Source organism: Pseudochaenichthys georgianus, chromosome 8 (genome assembly GCF_902827115.2).
Source record: "Pseudochaenichthys georgianus chromosome 8, fPseGeo1.2, whole genome shotgun sequence".
NCBI lineage: Eukaryota > Metazoa > Chordata > Actinopteri > Perciformes > Channichthyidae > Pseudochaenichthys > Pseudochaenichthys georgianus.
Genome location: NC_047510.2, coordinates 12,571,578 through 12,589,459, shown reverse-complemented (window position 1 = coordinate 12,589,459; position 17,882 = coordinate 12,571,578). Strand labels below are relative to the sequence as shown.

The 17,882-nt window shown below is 42.3% G+C and overlaps 1 protein-coding gene across 1 annotated transcript in view; it reads right to left on the bottom strand.

The window, feature by feature from the left end:
* elfn1a (extracellular leucine-rich repeat and fibronectin type III domain containing 1a) overlaps positions 1–17,461 on the bottom strand; it is a 92,365-nt gene extending 74,904 nt beyond the window's left edge. The window contains exon 1 of the mRNA XM_034088412.2: positions 17,187–17,461. The gene's annotated coding sequence lies outside the window, so the exon portion shown is untranslated. The remainder of the gene's footprint in view (positions 1–17,186) is intronic.
* Between the last annotated feature and the right edge of the window lie 421 nt (positions 17,462–17,882).

The following is a 17,882-nucleotide window of genomic DNA, read 5'->3' as shown; positions in this document are numbered from 1 at the left end:
AAGCCAGCCTCTTCGACCTAGGACCAGAGATGCTGGCATGGCTACACGACACCGAGTTGGACATATAACGTTATACGAAAGAAGAAGATTAATCAACTTGTTGTAATTGATCACTGCCTGTTCTTGCTTTTGACGGATTAACAGACAGTTTTAAAGCAGATTAGATAAGTATCAGACAATAAAAAGTGCCGTACCATTTAAGATTTTAACAGATGTTCTATTTTAGTTTCTATTTCAGTTATATGCGCCATAACTATTTGGAAATGGCCTATTTAAATTCAAAGATGTCCTTTACGAGGTAAATAAGCAGAATGTTGTATTTCTGCTTGGGTAACAGATACAGTGGGACATTGGAATGTACTGTCAACAAGGTGTGGCAAAGAAATGAGGTTGAATAAGAGCAGACCAATAGTTTAGCAAGGGTGTGTTAGAAAAGAGAGAAATAAAACAAAGGTGAGAGGAGAGACAGGAACGGACAGTGAGTGCTGCCAACTGGGTGTGAGTGTGTGTGCAGCTGGAGGATAATGTGGCCACAGTGGCGGAACACACACCTCACATCACACTCAACAGGTGGGTCAACAAGGGGCATCTCAAACAGGCAGGCAGGAGCTTATCTTAATTCTGAGGTAGAGAAAATCCAAGATCCTATCCAGACTGACTGGCTGTAATCGATGCTGACAGGTAATTCAGAGCAGTGCATGGGAGAGCTTACGGCACGCAGCAGCAGGGGGAGGGTGTGTGTGTGTGTGTGTGTGTGTGTGTGTGTGTGTGTGTGTGTGTGTGTGTGTGTGTGTGTGTGTGGCCTTCGTTCACTATTCCACTCCATCCAATCAAAGTGCTTGGCATGTCTGGATAAACACATATTTTATAAGAGATACAAAACAATTCAGCAGGCACTGATGATGGACGAGACAAGAGAGTACATTTGCAGGAACTTGTTTGTCCATTTGTCAGTGTTATTCTCAGATATGCCATAACTTGACATGTTTTTGAACAGTCAGTATAATATCAAACATAATGATACTGTATGTAACACCTTATCAAAACGTGTGTGTTTCGTTGTCTGCGTGTACAGATTTCACTGAGTTATGATTCCGAATTGTGACACAAACTGTGGAAGGAATTCTGCTGTCAAAATGATTCCGTCCAAAGACGTGAAATAAAAAAGTTGTACATCTCGTAGAACAATACTTTGTCATGTATAACAGTGCAACATAGTCAATTGCATTGTCCTTTAGATTGGATTATTTGATGTGCGATGTTGATATATATGAGTTATATATTCTATAATATAGATTTCAGTGATACCACCTCGCCTCAAGCAGCAGTACAAAACAAGAAACAATGTCACTGCATCTATTGATCAGCCTCGGACAAAGTGCCTCCAGCGCTGTTCCTCTCACCTCTGCCTCTGCCTCCTCTCCAAGTCTCTCATATACAACCACCCCAGTCAATGAAAACAATATAAGAAGGTGAGTGGTCCTCCCACTTGCCCATTTAAAACCAATACTGTTGTTTTGGGATGGATGTTCAACAGAGGCTACACCCAGAGGACTAACAATGGAGTGTATGTAGACAACCATGGGAAGTACAATGGCCAATGGCTTTGTATCCAGCTGTTTGTTAACTTGGGGGTACCTACCTGTCAAGCCCTTTTAAGAAACGTAATGTACAAATGCATGTGTCGCCTAGAAGACTCTGACAATCATGTTATCTCGATTTTAATTAACCCCGTGAAGAGTTCTACTCGGTTCTCTTCCATGATTTGGAGACATTGGCACAATAGCCTCTACAGACAATGAGCGTGTGTGGCTCGCTGTGATTGGACTGATTTTGTGTTTGTTTTGATTTGTTTTGTGTTTACCTTTGTAATGTTATTTATTGATGTGTATCTTGTCATTTTGTATGTGATATGGACCTTGAGTCTGAAATAAAGATTGAATTGAATTGAATATATCCAGAGCACACTAACAAGAGAAGAGCAGCGCGGTTCAGATGGTCCCTCAAAGCTTTGTCAGAGGAGTTGTTGTGTAATTCTACTAAAGCCTGTTTTGTCAGCACTATTGTGAAAGCCAACACGACTGGAAGTTCACAAAAATCCACACACCGAATGGCAAGAATTATTTTAAAAAGTGACTCCTTTGATGTGCGTTGAAACACGACAATAATTAAGGGCATCATCTGTCATTGTGAGCCATGCTATGGATGTACGGCATGTTATGCAAGACTCATTAACAAGTAAGTCATTGGAGTTTTGATTGGTCCATCCACCACGGGCTCTTTATCCTACTTTAAGTGGGTTATCTCATTTACAGATAGCAGTTGTGAAATGTAAAGCTCCAACTTAACGCATAGTAATTCCTGGAAAGTGATTACCTGACTCCTGCAAGTGCAACTGAAACAAAGATGAACATATACACCGCTGTAATCATGTCAAATGATTACATGGTAGGTCAATTCATTAAATCGCAAGAAATGTTTTAACTCCCAATACTGCGCCCGAGAGGGACAACCGTGTTCACGTTTATCGCCAGGTACGTTTACACAAACAAGGATTTTGCTTTGGTATCTTGTGGTGCGAACATACTGGAGAAATCTAAGAAAATAAGTTGTAATAGTAGGTACAAAATTAAATATACAAGGATAATACTTTAACACTTTAGCATTAAAAAAGGATACTAAAGACACTTATAACTACACAAAGAATCTTAAAAGCTAAAAAAACAAAAGCACTTAGCATAATGAAAATATGACAATATATGGCAGACTTCAGCACATTTTCTTTTTAAGTGAAGATGAATGGTTTGATAGTAAATATGTTGTGCAAATAATCAAAATATGAAAAGCTGAATATATTAATCTTGTTACAATTTAATTTAAAGAGATGTTTAAAAGATGATTGAACATGGATTGGCCTCTCCTCTCCTATAGTGTTACTCTACGGCTGAACAAGGCTCATTAATCCCACTAAGTCCATTTGCACTCAGTTTTCTATAATAATTCTCTTTAGACACTCACTGGCTGAAGACTGTTGGAAACACTGGAGAGTTAAGGGTCACTTAATAATCAAGCAGTTAATTCTCACAGAAAACTTTTAATCGATGAAACAGAGTTGCAACCGAAGTTCAAATGTCTTTCCTCTTATGGGAGGTCCTTTCAAACTTTTGATCCCCGCCGGACACCAAACTGGCTGCGGTCCGAGCTGCAGGACCAGCCAAGTGAACCCATCTCCAATCCATCATTCAGACGGCAACACTTTAAAAGCTTTGATGTAGACGGCGGCCACCAGTGACTGCCATCATTTTAGTCTTATTTTAACGACCGATCCATCCCGTGTCCTTTGTATGATAGAAGCGCTGCAGTGTCATCGCTTTGAACATCGTCCGCATAAAATATGTATGCCTCGCGACACATTCCCTTTCTCATTTCCATCAAGAAGATTTCACACGCAATTAATGTGGAAAGATAAGTATGCTTTGAACTATATGTGTTCTTCAGTCCCATACTGCGAGGGAGTCCACTGTCATGCTGTTACTTGTGCAATGTTGGAAATATGTTGCATTATTAAATTGTATACATTAATTATCAATATCCCCAGTGTGAACGTATAGTGCTTGAAGTCGTATGCCGTTGCGTCTCAGTCCAGTCATTCTCACTGTATATCTTTGTATAAGATCAGATCAGCCCAATGGGAAATCTGAAAATCCTTAAGCAGCAGGGATAATGAAAAGTGAAAGACCTAACATTTGTAATTATAAGTACAGAGCCACTGGCACGTACTGTAGCACTAGGTGCAAGCATTCAACTATGCACATCAGATTAGACAGAAAGGGATACAGTTAGTCGAGCTTGAACCTCTATAGCAGGGTGCAGAGCCCAGCATTCACGACAGGGACAAATGCCCTTCTTTTGATGTGGATTTATACGCTGCTCAAAATGGAATTTACAATTTAATCAGGCTCATAATCTTAGAAGACTTATCTCGGGGAGTTAATTAAAATGTTCAACCTATTTTATGATAAAATAAACCCTATTTTGGTATTAAATGGCTGAATGTATGGGTTGTCTCCCACATTTCCAGGAATACTGTATGTGTATTCCCATTATGGAAACGACACTCTTACTTAAATGCTTCATGGGAAAACCTTGCAACACCCACAAGAATGAGGCTACTGTCTAGTTGCTTAACTTCATATAAAGTAATATTACCATAAAAGTAGTCATAATGGTTTTGTTTGATGTGGTGGACCGAACATGCTTTTGATAATCTGTAAATAAGGGAAACCAAGTTCATCATCATGTTATGACATAACAGATGTACCTCTTTGAACAGTTCCCTGGAGGGGGACCGGGGGCAGAGAGCAGAGGAATTGACAGAGGGTCCGTGCCTGAGGCAGACAGGACTGAAGTCTGGTGGGCACACCCGCGGGGCTAATAGATATTCGGGCCCTCAGGGGAGGTCCTGTCCTCGAATGAAACATATACTGTAGTAATATTCACCGCTCTGGCTTCTTCCAGCACTCAACTGAGGATATTGAACGGCATGAGCTTCTATTTTGATGGTACTGGGAGTTATATTTCCATTTTTTCCATTCAGTGTAGGAGATAACTCTGTGAAACCATTAGCTGAAGCTCTGTTCGGGTTTTCTCTTGACTCCCCTTAAACACATTTCCCCTGGAGGCGAGCTGATCTATATACAGTAAGGTGCCTTCTCTTCTCACCGCATCAAATCACTGACAAGAGGTTCAAGTTACAAGCCAAGGAAAGAATAAGAAACCAGCGTGCTCTTTCTTGATTGTGTACGCTGCTAAGTATATCTTCTGGTTTTGGCAAGCAAGGACACTGTATTTTATTAGGTGTATTTCACTGATGAAAATATTTTACAGCTGCTACAAGTGAGCAGAGATCTGGATACATTATATCAAGAGCTTGCTCCACCCTTCATTTTATGCTTATGTCCAACCCTGAATTGACCATGTGAACGTTTTCGTGTTTGAGCTCTGGATGTAGTACTTGGTTGAGAGCAGAAAACTCAAAATGCACAGTAGGACATTTATAGAAAAGCGCAAAAAAAAACTGATCCAGCGCGGCGCCAGGCTAATCACTTGAATCGCTCACTTACGGGCTAAAACGTGAATTGCTTTTCCAAACGTATACTTGTATAAGCAATCAGTCAACCTCTTGATTCAGCAGCAATCGAACTCTCAACAAGCTATAAACACATATGCCAGGACCTGTAGTGATTGCCTGTGTTCCAATACATGTGGTATGGGATGGGGCCTGGACATGGCTACCGCACCGGGGAAACACACTGTCATCTACTTTATTAGCCGGGAACTCTGATGTGCACTAGAAAAAATGCACATGGAACTGGGAAATCACACAAACACAGACACACACACACGCACGCACACACACACACACACACACACACACACAGTTCATACACACACCTTAGTAAAAGCAGCAGAAATTGCTTTGCCGCGTGCACAGCTGCCAAGGTATTTCTATCATCATGGGCATGAATTCATATTGAAATTGCTCCGTTTGGGTGTGCCTCTATAGTTGTGAAAAATTACAGAAGATAATTATGTTGTTCCAAGTTACTGCTTACATTTTGTATCAGTGTTCAACATGCTAGAACTGTGTGTTGTGCCTTTGTCGGGTGGCTTTACAATAAGACAGGCAGACTATAAGCTCTGACACTCAGGCTAATGTTGTCTCAGCCTCTGATCTTAGATGAGAGGAAGTCTTCTTTAAAGGAAAGCTTAATATCTTGCTGTTCTTGTTCGTTGTATCAAGTGATTACAGCTCTCATCTTGGTTCAGTGATGACATCTACACGTCGTGGCATCACTGGGAGTTAACCCTATGCTTTTCTCCAGTTTCTGTTCACTGTATGTAGCACCACTGACAAGCCACCCTAACTGTACATGTTATTCAATGCTGCATACTTTCACACAGATTCCAAGTGGTCCTACTAAAGAGGTGGGAAAGCATAATTGGCACATAGTCTTGACATATAATCTCCATATTTATTTGAAGAAATAACACCTCTCAGGCTTGACAATCTGGCAGCCCGGATCCTCCTCTCTCCGTGCTCTGGTCTCACAGTGGGTGACCACCAGGCTGAGCTGATTTGTCCTGAAAGACAGTGCTGTTTAAGGAGCAAGAGTGAAGAGACAACAGGTGGAGCGTCAGATTGATGCTCAGCAGCTGGGAATGGACAACTTTTCTTTTCTGCCAGCTGTCAACCTGAATAATAATCATAAAAAAGTGAGTTCGCCAAAATGTTCACATTAGTAGGCCAGAGATGGCAAAAGTACTCACATCCTTTACTCAAGTAGAAGTACAGATACTCGTGTTTAAAAATACTCGTACTGACAACATTTCTTTACTCAAGTAAAAGTGAAGAAGTAGGGCTTCGAAATGTACCCATAACTACCAGCTGTTTTATAGAGACACTGACAATAATGTCATTGTTAGCTAATGAATGTTTCAAAGCTGAACAACGGCAAAATGGCAACGTTTTCATTGGTCCCTCTTCTTTAGAGAAGACCAGGAAGTGATGGATATACGGATCGTGTTCAAATCAACAGACACACAATGACTCGCTGCCAAACACAGATTAAACTTAAAGTAACGAGCCTGCTTTGAAAATGTAAGAAGTAGAAAGACAGGTATGTGTGTTAAAAATGTAAGAAGTAGAAGTAAAAAGTTGTCAGAAAAATAAGTAGTGGAGTAGAGTACTGATACCAGAAAAATGTACGTAAGTACAGTAAAAAAGTATTTGTACTCGACTACTTCCCACCTCTGGTTTTCCCATCAGAGGTTAGAAAATATAAAACACATTATTCACAAATGTTATTTCTCTGGTGTGTTCAGAGACGTCAGCTTACAGCATGGCAGTTATCCAGGTAAATATTGATATGTTTCTGATTCGCTGCTGTAAGCGGCAAGCAAGCTGCCAAGAAAGGTCTTGCATCCAATCTGAATCATGATCTGTAGTACTCGGTAACAGCACTCTGAGAACTTGGCACGGTCCAACACTCACTTCATTGCTTTGGCCACATCACTATAGTGATTTCTTTTCCAGTTGCTGTGGCTCTGTTCAGTTATTGCTTTGAAAGTCCAGCGTTGCTCACTTTGTTGCGCTGCAATCCATCTTCTCTGCAAAGGACACATTTGTTCTCCCCAAACAACTGCATTGTTTAATCGGCCGCACAGCTAAACACACAAGTGGGATTCTTTACAAACACTGGGAGTCTTAATTAATGTATCATGTTAGTTTATTTCCAGGTCCCTTATGCATGCCATTGTGTAAATCACACACACTTAGGCCATTTGCAGACACTGTTTGGATGGCTCTGTTGAAATCAGGCTCTCTGAATAATTTGCATCATATTAAAGGCTGGGATAGTGTCAAGGAACACCAAGTCAAGTATGCGGCGACGCTCTCCAATAGGAGTGTTATGGTACACTGTGGCCTGATAATGGTGTGAATACTGGCACATTTTTATAAGTAGATGCTAGTATGTTTGCTCCAAGTTTGGAAGCAGTTGCTATGGTAACGATGTCCCGTCTTCACTTCCACAGTGACAATCTGTAGATTTAGTCATTGGCTTGACTGATTAAAAATGAAGTAACTCTATCGAAGTTTGTGAACAGCCCCTGCATTGGCACTCTTGAATCGTGACATACTTGCCAACACTTAAAAGCTATGCTCCCTCCTGACTAAAGGCTTTTCGGTTGAGATGTATGGATGCATTAGAGATATTCTGTCAGCTTTTCTGGCACACTGTAAGTTTATAGCCATCAAAATATATTTTACTTAATTATTTCCTCAGAAAACTGATCTTTGCTACTACCAACAAAGTCGTCCGCAGGTTACAAAGTCAAGCCCTGGCTGTTGAAATAATTGATGAGTCAGACACCCTATTACTTACAAGCTGCCCTTCACAGCTGGTCAGTCGTCGTGGATTGCATAAAGCTTTACTTAGTTTAGGCTCTGATGTTTTGCTTGATCCTTATTGAGTCGCCAATTTCTAAAATCATACAACTATTCAAAGTCCAAAGAAATCAAATTGTTTTTCAGGCATTAAAGATAACGAATTGAAATACTAAAGCAGATGCCGGCATTATTGTGTGATAAAAGCCTTCTGTCACGACAGCTGCACCGTGAGTCAGGCGGCGGTGATTGTAGGAAGTGGAAATGATCACTGACAATCATGCGGCATTGTTCCTGATGACAATCCAATGAGCGTGCCACGGCGTATCTTTGACAGAATAAGCAAAAGTTGACTTCCTCTTTGCGCAGCTCCCTTTAGGGGTCAGCGCAGTGGGATAATTACCCTCCATCTCTCCCAGTCTTTTCAAACAATAGGTGAACGTAACATAATAACAAGTTCTCATCATGCCCAAACATGGGAGTTTGCACAATACATTCGAAAGTAGTTTCAAATGGAAATACTCAAGTAAAGAACAAGTACCTTACTACTTTAACACACTTATAATCTTAAAATAACATTGAAAGTATTTAAATGATTGAATACTTATTAAGTAGATAACCTAACAAGTATCCAATAAGATGACTGGTCATTTATGACAGCCATTTTTGTCTCTGCATTCCCTTTCAAAACATAATTTCGATAATGAAAGAGAAGAAAAGTTAACATTATACACCTTAAACCAAATAATCCACATATTTGTTAGGAGGATTTAAGAGGATATACAGTAAGGAGGGTTTAACCACACATGGCAGTTCCAAAGGTGACCTGAACTATGTGTGTGTCTTGACAGACCATCTCTAGATTAGCAACCATCAGAACAAAGGCAGTGATGTAAGCGAGGAGTCACAGGGACCGCCACATATCTTGGAGTAACACTGTCTCACGGTGACCAAGGTAACCTTGTTATGTGTGGGGGTCGCCCATCAGCCACCAAGCACTCATGAGCATTGCTGCCGGGTGTCCCCTGTATGGCTTCTTTAGTGCTCGCTCAACGGGAAGCAATCTGCTTGCTCAAATCATCCATCAGACAGCTGCACGACAACGTGGTGGGAAGGACGATTAAGGGATGACCTTCACACCACGTGCAGATGAAGCCTGGACTGATCATCTGATTGCTCCGTGTCTTCTTGGCTTTCACTCCAGATGAGTGTACACTTAAATGTGTGTCTATTGGGTAAGGGGAACATGTGTGTCCAGTGCAAACACACCCCAACAATCAATCCCTTGAGTTAAAAGCAGAGCCAGACCCTGGGTTGCGGGGGTCTTGAAGTATGTGTTTGATGGTGGAAGGTCAATTCTGTCATCACTTTGATTCCCTTTAACTGCAAAGTGTATTTGATCACATTATGCTTTGACATTTTGACAACGAGTGACGAAAAAGTATTCAGAAACGTTGATAATTGAGTAAATGTTAAACATTTGACGTGACATTTAAAGAGAACGGCCTTGAAAAAAAACAGGATTCACTTTTTTCACAACTCTGTGAAATTGTTCTGTAGATTATTTTCTACATAAACATGAAAATAATCATTGTTTTGCTTCTTGTCCTTTATCATAGACTTCCTTTATTATTCATAAGGTACCGTTCATTGTTGCAAAGAACCGGGACTTTGAATTTGAGTCAATTTAATAGCATCCCATTTATTTTTTAAATGTAGCTGTTTAGCCATTTAGAGATTAGGACACAGGAATGGGACCCCCCCCCCTCCACCCCCCATCTCATCTTTGCTCTCATGTTGTGTGTGTATTTATTTAGAATGGTAAACACTGTGAGATTCTTCCTTGGAGAGATGAGTTGCCTGAATTACGAGCTGAGTCTCTTTGCATTAGGAGTTGAATGAATAACTCTGAGGGTGGTCAACATCGATCAGAGAAAAATACGACTTGAGTGCTTGCAAGGATACACCGTGAATACACATTAATGAAAAACTGAACTGAAAACCATTTAACGGTATTTGAATATATGGTGTTTTTTTGCAGCGGCCTGTCTACACAGCGGCGTGCGTTGACGCTTCACCATTCACTTTGAATGTGGTGACGTCACTTTTCGCCAAACTGCATTGTGGGAAGCGACGCGGAGCGTTGCTGGCGTGGCTCGCTGCAAAAGTTGAGCAATGTTCAACTTTTGAAGCCTCGGCAGAAGCGTCAGCCAATCGAATCGTATGCCAGTACAAGCTCTAGCCAATCAAACCGCTGCTCGTGTGTCAGGGGCGGGAGATTCATGTGATTGGTTGTTGGTCGAGTTTCAGACACGCCCGCCGGCAAGCTTCAACGCAGATGGGCCGTAATAGCTGATGGTACAACAAGTCTTCATCAAAGTGTGCGGGAATAAACACTGGGGGTCAAAGCTAAAGGGCGCGTTCACACCAGCCCCTTGTAGTCCGGGTTAACCCTAACCTGGAGCGGTTCATTTCAATTGCAGGAAGCTTTCTTTTCCTGTTTTGCTGAAATGGTTCCCTATTTGCACGTTTCCCAATACTGACATGTAGTCATTTATGGACTACAAGACCACCATTGAGACAATAATGAGCTAGCTAGCACAACCTGTGGTCTCTCCACCTCACTCTGTGTAGCTCAGTGATCTCCTGGTTTTGCGGAATTAGGAGATAGTTGTCGTTTGGCTCATTTTCTGTAACATCTTCTGCAAACATGGCCGAAGAAGCAACCAAGCTAGCTAGCTAAATAGCCAGTAACTAGGCAGTACAACTTAGCAACAATGCTTCATCCGGATACTCACGTAACATCATAGAAAAGCACATAGCACGCAATGAGGAGCCAACTCTTTGACCAATAATCAAATCACTTTTCCACCAACAATTATTTGACGGAATGGAAGAGAGAAGAACACATTTAGTGCTTCATATTTGCACACGTGTTTGCAGAAGCGTTGAACAGGTTAATTTACTTCATTAGCGCATCACGTAGAACTTAACATGTTTTGATGACCATGGTATGACTTTGGCACTTGTTGACCTCAGTCATTTTCTCCCCGTTTGATGAAAAGCCTCTGCCTTCAGTGCGGCATGTCTGAGACACTTTATTCATCGAGCATCTGTCATTTTGAAAGACTGTTGGTTTAAATGTCATTGTTGGGAGGAAACTTTAAACGGCCTGATCACGGCCTAATCACGGCCTAATCACGGCCTAATCACGGCCTGATCACGGCCTGATCACGGTGCATTACTGATCAGGGATCGAATCACCTACATGTTCTCACACTATGTGTCTTTGCGCTGAAGATGTGCAGCTTGCAGCAAAACACAAGAGCCAAAGTCTGCTCTGTAAAATGCCTTTAGTTTGAGTGACAGCTCGCAGGTTAAACATAAACTTGGTTATTTGGTTGACTTTCAGTGCCGTGGACTTTGCAGCCACTCTTTGGGGTTTATAATTCCCCAAGGAGCCAATTAATGTGATCGGTGTCCTGTCTTTTCAGTTAAAGAGTGACAGTGTGTGTGTGTGTGTGTGTGTGTGTGTGTGTGTGTGTGTGTGTGTGTGTGTGTGTGTGTGTGTGTGTGTGTGTGTGTGTGTGTGTGTGTGTGTCCTCAATAGACGGAGGGTATGTGTGCGTGTTTTGCTCACATGCGCCCATGTCTGTCTCCTTAGAGATGGCATACGAGGACTTTTTAAAAGAAGTTGTTTATTAACGATGGATAATAAATTGAGTTTTACATTGTCTGATTTAGATGTTATTAAACACACATCTATTTTTAACAGGATTTCCACGTATGATAATTAGCTACATCCGAGGAATGAAAAGGTGTCATAATGGCACATTGTCACCTTCATTCACACCTAACGGCACGTGCACACCGCCGGTTAGATTCCCTTTGTGAAACCCCTTCTCCCTTTGGGTTAGTTGGATTCAAGCTGAGATCAGGGCCATTCAGTCGGAAGTGTGCAAGAAAAAGAGTGCATACATGTAAAAAAAGGCCCTCGACCTCTCAGGTCTGTATGGAGATATGACAGGACACTGTATTATGATACATCATCCCCTCATCCACCTGCAGTATAATACTGTATGGCATGGCTCTTTAGTTGTATAGCATCCCCATATGATTGATGACGAGCAGTCGGGTCTGGAGCAACAAGTTCTCACATCCAGGCTGTTATTCATTAATCATATGTGTGTGTGTGTGTGTGTGTGTGTGTGTGTGTGTGTGTGTGTGTGTGTGTGTGTGTGTGTGTGTGTGTGTGTGTGTGTGTGTGTGTGTGTGTGTGTGTGTGTGTGTGTGTGTGTGTGTGTGTGTGTGTGTGTGTGTGTGACTACCACAGAAGGTAAAGCCTTAAAGCACAGTCAGCTCCACATGATGTTGACCAAAGAACACTAATAGTGCACACAGTCCAGTGTGTGCACTAAGTACCTTCATAATCACTAAAGGTGAAGACACTCAAACAAACCATTGTCTTTTTAATAAACTGGCCATAGCAATGGATTATTAAGACTGTTGAAACTAATGTGACTAATAGTGTGTTGTCATAAAATGAAATGGAAAAGAAGATAAGAGTTATTGGTGTGTGCCGTGTGCACACACAGAGGAATATGTTGCATACTGCGGACAGAGCTCCAGCAGCCCTGGATACTGTGAACAAGCCAGTGGAAATACAGTGTTTCTACAAACGAGATATTATAGAGTTAACTATAAGTGCTTTCACAAAATGTTTTCCCAATCATTATTTTTAATAAAAACTCAACGGTAAAGTCCAAGTGAATAAAGATCAGCTCCAGAGATCACTTTACGCTAATGCAGCCTTTTAAAGCAGGAAAACAAAACACTTGATGATATCACAGATCAATATAATGTTGATACACTGCCAAGCTACTTTGGTATGAGTTTAAATGTGCAGTTCCTCCGCCCGCCCCCAGATCTGGCTCGATGATGAAAAGGTGACCAACACACAGTAAGCCATCATGGACACACCAAAAGGCCGTGCTTCTGAGATGAGCTTGGACAGAACGGTTATCGCCAGCTTTAATGGGCGCTCATGTCCCGGAGCTTCATCAGGCAGAGCAGGTGCCTGCAGAAACACAGCCTTGGCGCTTTGCATCTAATGACTTTGCTGCGAGCATGGCGAGGCAGAGACAGAGCAATCTTCTGCCATTTTGTGATGCTTATTTACTAAAGCGTTGCATCTCTCACGAGGCAGGCAGCAGGTGGCTGGGGGAAGTACGCAGAAACGTTTCTGGCACTCTTGGGTGGATTAACTTTTGTGCACTCCTAAATTAATTATAATAATAATAATAAATGATATTTATAAAGCGCCTTTCAAGGGACTCAAGGTCGCTGTACATGGTGGACAAAGAAAACAAACAGACTATCAAAGGGCAAACAAAACATAGAGGAAGCCGGGGGACCAAGAAAGGGCTCGGGCCCGAAGCAGGCCAGGGTGAACAGGTGTGTCTTTAGTGATGGTTTGAAGATGTCCAGGGAGGCAGCATTACGGATCTCGGCAGGAAGTGCATTCCAGAGGGTGGGGGCCGCAACACTGAACGCCCTGTCACCAACAGTTCGGAGGCGAGAGCGGGGATGGAGAGCAGGCCCGTGTCTGAGGACCGCAGACTCCGAGAAGGGGTGTAGGCATGGAGGAGGTCCGATGAGTACTGGGGGGCGAGGGAATGGAGGGACTTGTACGTGAGGAGGAATCCGGGACTTGACCGGCAGCCAGGTGGATGAGGGTGGGGGGTGCAATTATGACTGGTTCACACCCTCGAGCGATTCCCTACATCTCCTGGTCGATCCCCACAATCTGCCAAAGGCAAAGCAGCCCGTTCCAGCTTTACCGCGTGCAGCATTTCTCTCATGGACATATGTTCTTCCCAGCTCTGCTGAACATTTGTCAACGGACACGTACAAATCACCATACGTGGCAGTCGTCTCATTTTCTCCTGAGCTGTAATCAGCACAGAAGATGCTAGAAGGTGAACGAAAGGAAAGCACTCAGCCATAATGGTTACACCTGCCATTTGATTTCCCTTTTTTTGGGAACGCATCTGGAACCCGAAGGGCCACCGCTGCCACTTTCAATAAACCCCCCTAAGTAAATGTGTTGCGTCCCGATGCCACAGCTCTGTGAACACATGTGCAGTTAATGAGCTGCTAAATCAAGGTGCGATTTTCTAATGGTTTTTTTACATGCTTTCTATGAAATAATATCGTCCAAACCAAGGTCTATCTGTGTTTTGCACGGTCTGCATAAAATATGCAGGGCAGCATGTTTAGACCTGCGCTTGCCTTATCTGCTAGTTCCAGCCCTTAGCCTGAATGTTGAGTTCCTGTCAATACCATCTCCTTTTCATGTCTGTTGTCCTGAGGCGCAACTCTGACATTGATGTCCATGTCCTTCACCACCAAGAACTCTTCACAAGTCTTCACGGACACGGCAAAAAACACTTTCTGAAATGCTGAAAATGAAAGATTCAAGGCAGTACATTCGGACAAATATAATGCTTTCAATGCCATTACAGTATGTTCCCAATATTCGGTCATATGTGGCAGACTTCACAAAAGAAAGCTACAAGGTTAACATGGTGTACATTAGAAGTTCTAAAATAATACAAAATGTATATCTATAAAGTAAAATGTCCTGTAACTACTGTATATGAGCTTTTCTATATAGTTAAAGCAAAAACCATAAAGTATTTGCAGCATCCAATCCTGACTGTGTACCTCTTACCGAGAGAACATTGCAATGTGTTCCTTTCCTTTGTGTCTTATTCCCTGACCTTACCCTTTTCACTACTGAGGAAAACAAGCCTTTAAAAGACATCTGAGTGGCACGTGGGACTCGTGAGACTAAGGTGGTGCAACAGCTCTCGTAAAATGGCACTCACTACTCGAAGCCAAAGGTAGTTGTTGGAATTTGAACGATTGTGGAGGGCTGTGGAGCGTTAGCTGAAACATGAGTGACTGTCTGTCGTACCATGTTTCACAGCTCTGACTGTACGTGTGTTAACAATACGACAACAACAACATGTGACTGATGCAACTTGCAGTTTGACAGGCCCCAATCACTTTTCTACAATAGGACAGATCAGTGAGAGAACAGACACTTATTTGCATTTGTTTCCTTGTCCAATAAATTGCACTTTTCTCCTCACAATGGGAGGTACCTCCAAGAATCAGTCATACAGGAAAGATACAACGATGATTACACGGTCGGACATTTTTGAACCTTTCGTTTTTAAGAAGCAGGAAATATATGTACATCATATAAAGATTATGTACATGGTCAATTCCCCCACTACTCAAACTGGAGATGCCATTGTGAAATGCAGGATGTGTTTAGATACACATTTGTATTCTCCATAGCAGTTCAAGAGAAATGTGATCGCGTGCCGACGTGCCTCTAAAACATTTCTCAATTCAGTAAGAATTGGTTTTATCAGCCAAACTCCGTCTCAAGATTGCTTAATGCTTCAATTCAAGACCACATATCTACTCTACTCTAATGAGCGCTGCCTTTTCCGTTTAGAAAGGTTGGTCACATTTCCAAAAGCGCTGCCCCCCCTGAGGATATCTGTCTCTCTCATCCAGCAATGTATCGAGTAGGGCAGCCTCGTCTTCTCCACTCCTCGCCGTCATGAGAAGCTGTAAGTCTCTCTCAGTATCCCCGGCACGATCTCTCCCTCACTCTCTCTCCTCCACAAAGAGCCAAGCTAAGGCAACTTGCATACAAAATAGCTGACTCAATCATCCAGCTGCATAATCAAGATAAGGGAGACGGGGACAGGGGAAGGGGGATACGGAGGCTAATGCGAGAGGCAGCTTTAGCAACAGCAGCAAAACTAAGATGTTTTGAAACAGTCATAACTCTACACAATAAAAGTTGAAGGAAGTGGTGATTCACATAGAGGCTAAGCCACGGCTGACCTTCTGTATGAAATGACTGGAACAACGGGCAACCACAGGCGACAATGCCCAGAGTTCAGCAGCATAAAACTGATCGTCTAAGCTTTATTTCATAAATGCTTTCCTTGCTTTAAATGTCACTATGACGGTAACATATTATTCAGCCAGAACTGAGATCGTACAGCACTCATATGTCCATAGTGCAGCTGAGTGGAAAGCCAGAGAATTGTTCCTATAGGGCTGTCATTTAGTTGACAAGTGTAGGTTATGAAACTTGGCATTGTTTCAGACTACAGATCCCCCCCCTATACCACTAGCACCTCCCCATCTTAGAGATGATTCAGGCAGACTTCTTTTAGCTGGCAAAACATCTTTGGAAATTCTGAACTGAATATAAAAAGGGAGAAGAATCCATACGAAGCCTATCACATAAGCAATTCAAATAAATCAACATGTACAGTATGGCTATAGTATGCATTTCCCAGACAGATGGCACAGGCACAGCCAAATCCTCAGCTAATCTGAGTGAGACTGCTCAGGACTACTGCACAGCAAAGACTGTGTGAAGACAACACAATAGGGTCAAGGCCATACACTGCCCTGAACGTTGACTATGTTTGAATTCATGCTGTTGCCTTGGTTTTTTGTATGAACTCTTCAAAGCTGAATAGGCTCCATTTTGTGGCAGAGAAGTGTTTTTCCTTTTAGTTATTTCATTAATAATAGTACAAAGTGATGGCTAACCTTCACAACAACACGAGTTCTTCCTCAGGAGTGAATAGATATCCGTTTCTTTGTGCGAATCTCTGGAATAAAGTTGAGTAAAGCGGCAGGGATCTGTCCGTGGTGCTGAAGCGACCTCTCACGCGGGCGGTGTTAGTGGAGGTTTACAGTTGCAAAGGTCTACTACTTTCCCTGGAGCCGTATCAGGTTGAAGCTAACGTTCGTGTCTTAATATTCACGAGCATGTAGTTACATGAGAATAACAAAACTTAATAACACATAATCATTTGCATTAAAAAGCGGATGAAAGTGCCCCCCATGTCCCGCAAATATCTCGCAGTGACAAATGCAAATTACTTCTTCGTGATAGAGCAAGTTTAATATGCATTCTGTACTGTGCGTATGTTATCATTAATAGAAAAGTTATGTTTATTTTCTCGACACATCCGCTCAAATACTATTCAATTTAAAACACCAATGTTCTTAACCGAATTTCATTTCAACCTCCAAATATTTACCGCGTGTGCAAATGCCATAAAGTACAGGATGTTGTCCTTAAAGTCTGCGATATTGAAGTGTAAAATGTAGCAACACTGAGACAGCTTACCTGCTTGACGATCGCGGAACGAGAGCTTCTTCCCGATACCAAGCTGGTAACTGTATGTCACCACGAACACAAGAGATTTTCAAAGAGACAGGAGATATTTCTGTTAGATAATTCAAAAAATAAAAATAAAAAAAAGAATCCCAGTTCTCTGTTTAGGGGGGTTGAATACGCACAGAACAGCAGCTGACTGCGTCAAGGGAGAGTCTCAAAGATCCATTTAGCGGTGAGTGATTTAATTCTGGGCTGAGCTCCCTCTCACCGCTCGCCTTTATTTATGCTGAACAGACACGGAGTCCTGCCTGGCTTTTTCTATTACACCGAGAGCTGACACCGGCGTTTAAGCGACAATCAAAGGAGGCGGGTAGGTAGGCAGGTGTTGGGGAAACAGCAAGGAATAAGTGCTACAGGAATGCGTGTCCTCCAGTCGAGGCGAGGCAAAGTTTAAATCTCATAATAAGATTGTTTTTCACCGCGAGGCTATAAATGGTGGCGGGATCATCACGGATGCCGGGAGGGTTATGGAAACTCCTCCGGTTGTGAAGTGAAAACGCCTGATAGCTCGTCTATTATAAAGGAAAAACTGAAAGGGTTCAACTTAATGAATACAGACGGAGTGAAAAGTAACAGTTACGTCACGTGAATTTAAGCATTCAACAGCCAATCTATGAGCAAACTTTCCCTCGTTTTTTTCCTGGG